The 10,541-nt window shown below is 36.5% G+C and overlaps 1 long non-coding RNA gene and 2 other non-coding genes across 3 annotated transcripts; 1 reads left to right on the top strand and 2 right to left on the bottom strand.

Moving 5' to 3' along the window:
• Positions 1–1,360: 1,360 nt before the first annotated feature.
• LOC127530361 (uncharacterized) lies at positions 1,361–3,074 on the bottom strand. Its single transcript, XR_007936973.1, has 2 exons — positions 2,186–3,074; positions 1,361–1,747 (listed from the first exon to the last, which is right to left on the bottom strand). It is a non-coding gene; the product is annotated as an uncharacterized LOC127530361 (long non-coding RNA).
• trnas-aga (transfer RNA serine (anticodon AGA)) lies at positions 1,926–2,007 on the bottom strand. The gene has a single exon. It is a non-coding gene; the product is annotated as a tRNA-Ser (tRNA).
• Positions 2,811–2,882, top strand: trnag-ucc (transfer RNA glycine (anticodon UCC)). The gene has a single exon. It is a non-coding gene; the product is annotated as a tRNA-Gly (tRNA).
• Positions 3,075–10,541: the final 7,467 nt, after the last annotated feature.

Here is a 10,541-nt window from a genome sequence, read left to right as displayed (position 1 = left end):
TAACAGGAGCTAAAATGGTTCATAACAGTCATGCTACTGAGAAAACACTTAAATTCCAAAGAAAATCTCCCATCTAGATTATATTTAATTCCAAAAAAATTCAGAGAAAATACCGCTGGTATTTACAACATAAAACAGATGAGAAGTGAACAAAAACCTCCACATTACTTGGCGATTGCTATTTGTTGTGGTCTGTATCTAAAGCTCTGGATGCTAGAAAGCAAATCTCATGAAAATGCCCCACACTTTTCGCTAGCTGAGCTGCGAAGCTGCTTGCCTGGCTAAATACTGGAGCTGTGTTGAAAATTCATTTCTCCATCACTCACATGTATGAAATGACAAATGAAAACAGACCTCAGGTTGAAAAGAAAACCGAAGTTCCCCTTTAAGTTCTGGTGTTCTTATAAAACGCCATCAGTCAGAGACCAAGTACTGATCCAGTTCAAAGCAGCATCTGATCAAGAACCAATGAAATACCTGGATGTGTTCTGGCTCCGCCCACATTATGGAGAATCATCAGACCAGACTAGCGAGGATTTGGAACCAAATAACCCAGAATGCATTTAGACCAGCAGCAAAGACCGAGGAGGAAACTTTCAGAGAAAACACAAGTATTTTGGGAATACTGCTGTTATTGTGACACTAAATGTAGTTTTCAGATGATTTGAGATGAGAAAGTGGTTGTAAAAATGTCCAATGTGTGGTCAGTTTATCCAGATGAAGCGGATTAAAAATGAGCTCCAACGGTTTCAGAGATGTGAGGTCCAGGTTAGACAGCTATGATGGACGGTCAGCCTCACTGTAGAGCTCCTTATCTGGACCAGACTTTACAATCTGCTGCTCTGACGCTTCTATAGCGTTTAAACAGGATATTAGTAGTTTATGTTGATCTAACCGTCACACTTTGACCTCACACTTTATTTTTATTGTTCAGAGAAAAATCAGTTTGAAAGAAGTTCAAGTTATAACTTTATTTTGTTCATGTTTTACTCAGTCACTGACTGTAATAATAAGAACAGATATAAATTAAAACACAAAATATTATTTTGAAGTTTTGTTTCTGAGTCTTCACGACAAAAAAAATGTATTTTTTTGTTCCAGTCTTTGTAGTTCTTTATATTTGTTTTCAGGGCATATTTTAATTGAATATAATTGAAAATGGCGAGAAAAAGATCAGAACAAAAATAAAAACATTAGTTTTACTGCTTTACAAAAGATCTTTTTTCTATTTTCATTTTAACAATTCATTTTTGCCATGGAAGAGGATAAACATTGTCCAAATAAAAAAGCTGTGATTATTCAACATGGAAAATTAAATCCCACTTTTCAACAAATAAGCAAACAAACATGAAGATCAAAGTGTGTTATTAGTCATTTATTAAATGAAAAAAGTTATAATAGTTGAAACCCACAGGTAGAGCAAATAAAACTGGAGAAAGATGTATTAAAAAATCATTGATCTTGCTCTGGAAAAATCAACCACTGCAATGAAAATAAAAACTCAGTGAGACATTGATTACAGCACAAGATCTGTTCAAAGAATTTAGACCATGGAAGGGTTAAAATACACCAAAATGTGAGGAAGACCTCCTTTAACGGCCAAACAGAACATTTATAACATTGAACAGGCTGGAAAATGTTTATTTACAGAGTTAAATGTAATCTGGATAGTCCTGGTGGGTTTAAATTCTTGAAGAAGTACACTGATGGAGATGTCAGAGTCTGAAGCTGGGGCCTCATACATGCACTGGAGGAAACATATGACAATTGAAAGCATCACTCACATCCTCTATATCAAAGGTGAGTGCCTGTGCAGAAATGACATGATATTCAAATCAGGACTTTCTCACGCGCTTATTATGACATCATCACTTAAACATCATCTCTTCTTATTTCATAGATTGCCACTGCGGAAAAGAGTCAAACGTTGTCAGCAGGATTTGAACCTGCGCGGGGAGACCCCAATGGATTTCTAGTCCATCGCCTTAACCACTCGGCCATGACAACTCCTGTGCTCCTGCTTTCTGTTCTGTGTGATGAAAGCGCAAAATTTGGCTTCACATACAATCATCTGTCGTGTTCCCACCCTTGCTTTACGCATTTATCTAATCACTTAAATATTGGAGCTCCGTCTCTCCCTGTTGCTCCGTGCAGCTCTCCTGAGGTCAGCAGAGTCTCTGCTCACCTGTTGGTGGAGGTTAAAGTTGGTGGGTACTGGAGGACAGGCTTGGTGGTCAGAAAAATGCACACAACTTTTCATCCCCTATCATCTCCATTAAGTCCAGGGACACCAGGATCCAGAGCCCAGAGTGATGACCATTACACCATGGAACTTCCTCCACTGTCCTCCACCTCATCTTCTCATCTGACAGAGATCATCAAACACAGTACTAAGTTATAACACAACAACAGAACAAAATAAAGTTAGTTTACCCTGTATAATTCCAGTGCACCAAAGGATAATCTGAAATCAATACCAGCAGTTCAAAATATAATACAGGCTATAAACAACAAAATGACTCTAGCCAAAGTCTGAAAAGAAAGTTATAAAAAAAGACTGCAGACCATGGGAATGTGGAATCAATAGGCTCATCAATATCACTTTCCCATTTTGTGAAAGTTGTTTCAAGAATGATTCAAGATTTAGTTTCATTTTCATCAGGTTGTTTTGCTGTAGAAAATACTAAGATGTTGTGTGTCGTGACAGAGATCAGGGCTTCTGGCTGATGTTCATTTCCTCCCTTTTCTCTGCACCTACTTCTCTTATCCGTTTGAACTCCTGAGAGCACACAAAAACAGTCCATTTCATAGCGATGGTGGTATAGTGGTGAGCATAGCTGCCTTCCAAGCAGTTGACCCGGGTTCGATTCCCGGCCATCGCATGTGTGCTGGTCATGAAGTGTTGTGTGCTTAGTGTTTGTGATGGTTTAACTGATGCAACTAAACACTTCGTCACAGAATGTGAGTAGTATCAGCAGCTGCTGGGAGGTCCAACTAGGACATGTTGCAAGTTTGGTGGTGGGACAAGTGATTGCAGGTGGCTTATTGAAGCTCACACACTCATACATGCAGCCACACACACCTACTTAGCATTTGTTCAGTGGATCATGTATCAACAAGCACAACAGGTTTGAGAGTTCTGCAATGAGTGCTGGAAGTGAAAAATTAGTTTTGAGGGCTTGTTGTGTTGTTGTGCATCAGTCAAAATACAATAGGTTTATAAATCTATTTTTAAAAAAAGTTGAAATAAAAGAAAGAAATCAATGGTAAACAGTACAACACATTTTAAGGACTTATTAAAAAGGATTCACTAGATAAATGGAAGAGAAAAAATGACTTTAAATTCAGTGAATAAATGTAGACACAAACTTCTTTAGAGTAAATCAGGCAGTTAGCAGTTCTAAAGCAGTAACAAGATTAAAAGCATGAACATTAATGTCCCAGAATGATATGTTAGTGGTGTAATATAATACAACATTGTGCACCAACACAAAGCTTTAACTAAATGTTCATTTTGTAAATGTTTATCGTGTAGTACCGCATTGTATAGCTCTGTCTGGGAAAAATTAGCATGTTAAAGATAAATGAAGTAGAAAAACATGAACTAAAATGAAGTGAAGTTTTATTTCTCTACTGTAAAGTTTAATTGTTTCAAACTGGATCCTGAAGAAACATTCGCTCATCTTGTGTGCACTTCTGCTGTATTTACAGCTAAATGACAACAAAGCTTGATTTAATTTGATTTTGATTTGAATAAAAGTGCAAACATGTTTCATAAAGGTAAATAAGGTATAAAGGTATAAGGCAACTTAGGCCGGATTTTAATAGAAGTGATCCCTTAAAAACACACTACAAGTCCATCTTCTACAGGGGATCAGTTCTGACATAAACCACTGATCAAACATTGCCCACTGTGCTGCACAGCACACTAGCAGAGGTCCAAAGTTAGACTCATTCAAAGGGCTGCACTGATTCTATATCTGTCACTTGTATCGATTTTACTACTGATTATCTGTCAAACACGTCTACCACCTCCAAGCTATCATGCTCATGTGATTTTGTCAATCCTTTTGAGTAACTCTGATGTTTGCAACCCCAGCCCCCGCCGTTGTGCTAATTCAAACAATTTCAAGGACAAAGGATGGGAGCCTATTGTATCACACAAGCAGCAGTGCAACGGATACGGTGCCAGAGGGGCACGGTTGTCAAGGATGTATCACCTCCCAGCACCGCTGATGAGTGCCTGAGTAGGACAACTGCCCCAAATGAGCTTTAAGCAGAACTTTAGATGCAGTCAAAAGATTTGAAGTGAAATAAGGAACCAACCAGAGCATGTTGGGAGGATGAGGGACAACAAAGAGAAGAGGGTCGCTTTCTGATTGACCTGTTGCTCTGCACAAACCTGTGGCTCAGCACATGCATGATGTAGATTTAGCCCCTGAACAACCGCTTTAGTTCATAATGCTGGTTTTCAATAATAACTGTGGTGAAGACTGGAAGTTTTTGCACTATTTTTGGTTTTCATATTAGCCAATATTCCATATACTGAAAAAATACATTTTTAAAAAACTTTTTTAAACTGCAATAGTTAATCATTTTACAAAATTACAAATAATAACGAGGAAAAATCCCAGATTTATTTTTAAAATTCACATATTAACTGTGAAAAACAGGCTGCGCAAAATGTCCACATCAAAAGTCTGTTTTTTTTAAATTGTGATTTGTCCTTTTATAACATTTGGCTGTAAAATAGTACCAACTGAATTAAATGATTGAAATCAACAAAACACACAAAAACTACAAAACAAAACAACATTTTAAAGATATCCAAATCCTAAAAATGTAACATTTTATTATCTTACACAATTTTTAAATTGTAAAATAAAAACATTCTACATATTCTAAAACTGTTTTACATAACTTCACTTTTTTGTTAAACTACCAATAATTTCCAGTAAAATCCTAGAAAAAAGTATTAATTTACATGTTGATTGTAAAGAGAAACACACAAAAAATGATATTTTATACAAATAATAATTTATTATTATATAATGTGTGAATGTAAAAACGCACTTTTATTTCAAACTAAAAATTACAGATATTTGCTGTTATTTTACTTTAAAGAAACATACAGATTTTAAAGTTTTTTAACTGAACTTTTAAAACTATCACCTTAATGCAATACATGAAGTGATCCAAACAGAACATTAACATTGTGCCTTCTGTGCGTCCATACTATAGAACTAGCTGTCCCTCAAACACTGAATCTTGTGACTAGTTAGTCTTATTTATAGGGGAAAAACCTTCCCAACACCCAGGTCTCTTCACATTCCTGAGAGGAACCCACCCCCTTTCTAAAACAGAGAGATCTTATGGTGACAAATCCTCAAACCAACTTCCTCCTCTTCCTTTCAGCTGCAGTAATGGCCCAGTGAACTGGATTCTCTCTGTCCTGACTCACATTCTCTGTGCCATAACATTTATGCTGCCTATTCAGAAGCTGCTACATGAATCACAGCAGGCACCAGCTCAGCTCATCACATCCTGACTAATAGTCTGAATATTAGTCTGGGATGATGTGATATCAGAAACCATATCTTACTGGAAAGCCACCACACGTACACACTGCTGTTTACAGTGTTCATTCTCGTCAACTGTGGCGCTGCTCGAGCACAAATCTGGTTAAGAATCTGACAAACCGAGGCGTTGACAGTCGATGTCTCATCCACGCTTTTAAGGCCTTGTTGTTCTCTCTGCAGCCAGGCCATACTTATCTCACACAAGAAACTGTATGTGAGCAGAAACAATCGGCTTGACTGAGTGCATTCCCACCAAGGTGTTAGGTTACATGGGCCTGGTCTATTTCAAAGATGACATCAGCAAGAAGGGACTTTGCAGCATTATCTTTGTCACTCAGCTTTTGAGAAATGGCACATCAGTCATCAATTAATGAATTTCTGGCATGACGTTGCGATATCAGGAAATAACCCGAGGTCACTGCAGGATAATACTGAGATTACATTTATTACAAATGCTAATAAAAATCCACACCTAATCAATTCTCACCGTGAAATGATTTAAAGTGTCCCATCCAGACTGTGGAAACTTCACAGCAGACGGTGAAAACGAAGCATTTCATTTACATGTGAAGAAATAAATCTCATCCATAAGTGATTGTACATTCATTCACCGGCTCACACACCACCTACTGGATCTTTAAAAAGCCACAATAATGCAATTAGCCTAACAAAGAAAATGGTAATCCACGAGTCAGTGTGACTGCATGGGTGGGATGCATCTGAAACGACCTGAGAAGGACTCTGAGGAATTTTCACACCAAAAAGCTCCAGGAGAGCCAGACTGAAACAGCAGCCTATAATCTGTGGGTAGTGCAACTGAAACAACAACAGCAAGAAAAAAAAAAGAAAACATTCATTCAAAAGCAGGCATTTCTCCCAGGCTGCTTCCTGTGTTGCAGGTTTAGATGTAAATTATTTAATGCCAAATGCAGCCCATTAATTAAATGGTGCAAAGAACTGCAAAGCTGTCATTCACACAGTCTGTATTTACAGATATCAGTAACAGAATGATACATTATCAGACCAGCAGCAGATTCATAGCTGGGGGTGGATGCACAGATGCTGATAAAGCAGATGTCCACAGTCCTTTGTGATAAATTGATCCTGAAATCCTTCCATTTCTGTCCTCAATATTCTACCAAATATGAAAGATTCCTTTGGAAGCAGATCTTCAAGGATTTTAGATTTGATTTCCAACAATCAGAATGTTAGAAGTTTCCCTGTTCATCATATTTTACTGATAGTTTCTCCCAAATGTTTCAGCTCATTTTTACTGGAATATTCTGAAGTAAAGTTTGTGTTTTCTGGTGAATGGATCAGATCTCACATTTAGTTTCAATCAAACCCTGAGGCTTCTGGAAAATACACACAGCTTTAAAATAATGTTGGATCATCTGCTGACTGTGTCATTATTAAATGATTTTAGAGTTTCATTATTTTAACCCTCGTGTCGTTTTAAAGTTTGAAAATGTGGAAAATAATAAATATTTTCACAGTGAAACTTCTGATGTCCACATTTTAACATTTTTAGGACATTTTTGAACATTTTTTGGTGAAAAAAGAAGAAATGTTTCTAAAGAACATTCACATAAAAATCTACCAAAATCCAGTAAATTCTCTGGATTTTGGTTGATTTTTATGTGAATGTTCTTAAAGAAAATATCAGAAGTTTTACTGATAAATATGGAATCACTTTAGATATTTTTAGGATTTTTTGGAAAATTTTTACTCATTTTTTGAAAATATTTACAAGAATTTTCTTGCCAAATTAGGGGAATTTGTTTTTTTTTTTAAATAAAACTTTTAAGGAATTATTGGAATTTTCTTCCTGAAGGTTTTTGCACATTTCCATAAATTTGGTGAATTTTTTTGCTGAATTTCTGAATTTTTTTCCTGTTTTTTGGTGCCGTAAATGAAGCCAACAGGAGGGCTGATATCCAGAGCTAATAATAAACAGCAGAGGACTGATGGGTCTCCTTGGTGTTTGCTCCTGTTAACATCTCATCTTCTAGTAGTTCCACATTGAAGGAATTCTGCTGGACAACACTGAGAGCATATGAATGAATTTTCAATCCAAAATAATGCAGTGAATGTCAAATAAAGTGGTGTTGAAGCTTGTCAGAAGCTTTCAATGAATGTAGAAAGAGTGTAAAAGCAGCATCCTCTACCAAATGAGCACAATCCATCAATCATCATCAAAGTGTCCAAATTCCAGAGAAGACATGAACTGCAGATTGTAAATGAGTCAAAGTATCAATTTAAATCATTTCTAGACCATGATCACAAAGTCAAATACCAGATTGTTCTTTTGTCCTTTTCTGTCTCATTTTCACAATATTTTGTCTGGTTTTTGTCTCATTTTTTGTCTTTTTTAATCTGACTTTTGTGGTTTTGATCCTGTAGTAAAAAGCGGTCCGGCCCACTTGAGATCAAACTGGGCTAAATGTGGAACCTGAACTAAAATGAGTGTGACTCCCTGATTGAAAGCTTCTTTGAATGCTTCAAACAGTCATTCTCTAATATCAGCCCAGAAAAACGGATCAAAGTTGGTTGTAAGTCCATCTGGAGCCGCTGATTTCCCCAAAGACGTTTTCATTCCAGCTCTATCAATCTCTCCAAACACGTGCTTTTAAAGTCAGTCTGAAGAAGAAATGCTTTGACTTTGAAAGAAAAACTGCTGAATGTAAATGCTGATAGAATCTAAATCTTTCATCTGCTCTTTCTTCTGGATTGCTCCCAGTTTGATCATCAACATTTAGAGGCTGATTGCATTTCTCTCTAATCCACTGAAATAGGAACTGTTTTTCTCCCCATCTTCCATCCATTTAGCTCTGGATGCTAGAAATGCACCTGGTGCTTTATTCCAATCCAATTCATCTCCTTTAGATTGGAACCCAATCACTTCTTCTTTCTTCCTATCAGAGAACACATTCATTTTACAACACTCATTCATATCATTCATCAACTGTCTTTCTCATTCTTTGGCTTTCTGACACATTCTTTGACCACAATCTACTGAGTTTTCTCTCACTTTATGTTGGAAAAATTCACATTTACTTCCAGAAGAACCAACGCCATCGTCTGACTTTAACCCTCCTGTTGTCTTCATTCACCAGAAATATTGTTTCCTGCTCTGAAAAAATCCAAAAATTCAGCAACAAAATTCACCAAAATTCTGAAAATGTGTAAAACCTTCAGGAAGAAAATTACAATAATTCCTTAAAACTTTTATTTTAAAAATAAAACAAAATCCCCCAAATTTGACAAGAAAATTCTTGTAAATATTCTCAAAAAAATAGTAAAAATCTTCCATTAAAATCCTAAAAATATCTAAAGTGATTCCATATTTATCAGTAAAACTTCTGATATTTTCTTGAAGAACATTCACAAAAAAATTACTGGATTTTGGTTGATTTTTATGAGAATATTCTTAACAAACATGTCTAACGTTTCATTTTCCCACCAAAAATGTTCAAAACTTTCCCCAAAATGTTAAAATGTGGACATCAGAAGTTTCACTGTGAAAATATTTTATTTTTTCCACATTTTAAAACTTTCAAACGGGTCAAGGCTCATGACTTGAGGGTTCACTGAAGATCACATTTTTCTCTCCATACTACAGTCCTGCTCATCTTCTCAGAAACCAGCGTTGAATTTCCAGTCTTTCTGTCTAAATGTTCTTCCTGTTTCAGGCATTAATGGAACAGTCATTCCACAGGGATCAGTAGTAGGAGCCGCTCACATTTCAGTCTGACAGACACATTTGAACATTTCTGGAGTTGTCAGCCACAGATCTGTTCTTGATTTACAGCTTCCATGAGGCCTGATCCATGAAAACATCTGAAATGAGGATCATTATGTCTCCATTTGTGCCAAATGTTTTGATGTTTTGATTGTATTTGTGCTCCACATGTTTGGTAGGGAGTCTATCCAACCATTGGTCAGGAACACAATTCACTAAAATATGATCAGTTGGTGTTTGCTTCTAAATTCTCTTCTAATAGTTTCTTGTTGGTGTTGTTTCTCAGTCAGCGTCTTCACTTCTTTCTGCACTTTTCCCACCTGTTCTTCCAGCTCCACTCTTTTCTTCTTCTATTCGGTAACCTCCTCTCTCATCACTGCTACCAGGCTGCACTTTTCCTCCATTTTTCTGCTCAGCTCTTCCATGTGTTTTTCCTGGATATCAAACCTGTCTGTGAGCAGATTGACAGCTTCTAGGATTTTCTTCCTGGTACCAATGAGTAGTGGTGATCCAAACATCCACAAAGGAAGAGAAAATGAGTCTCCTTTCTGTTCAAAGTCCTACACTTCATTTATTTAGACTAAACTTCAGATGAAACAAACTATGAGGGAGCGTTTGAAGATTTCAGGAAAGTGTTGCTGCTCAGAGCTCCATCTTAATGGAAGTCTCTCTGATCCAACTAACAAGTCAGGACTCTCTGGGATTCAATCTGGGAAAAGTCATGTTGTTGATCCACCACTAGATGGCAGCAGAGACACACACAAACCTCTGTCCCTGTAACCATCAATAATCAATAACAATACTGATAAATCATCAACCAATCAACCAAGATTAACAATATTTGTGGTAGTTTTGAGTCATATTTTTGTAATTTTTCATATTTGTTGCGGTTATGAGGCATAGTTCGGTCATTTTTAAATGTTTGTGGTAGTTTTATCTCATATTTTTGTCATTTTATACATATTTGTGGTAGTTCTGTCTCGTGTCAGTCATTTTATGCAGATTTCTGGTCGCGTTATCCATTTCTTGGTCATTTTATTCCTATTTGTGATAGTTTTAATACTAATATTTAAATGAATCTGATTATTCTCCATCATTTCTAACACTGTTGGCTCTAAGCCTTCATATTTCAACATGTTAGTTTCCCTCTATGATCAGTAATACTGGAGGGTCTGAACCTCAGAATTTAAACCTGTCCTTTAAGGCACATATTCAATACA

This window comes from Acanthochromis polyacanthus, chromosome 16 (genome assembly GCF_021347895.1).
Source record: "Acanthochromis polyacanthus isolate Apoly-LR-REF ecotype Palm Island chromosome 16, KAUST_Apoly_ChrSc, whole genome shotgun sequence".
Taxonomy (NCBI): Eukaryota; Metazoa; Chordata; class Actinopteri; family Pomacentridae; genus Acanthochromis; species Acanthochromis polyacanthus.
This window is presented reverse-complemented; position numbering and strand designations above follow the sequence as displayed.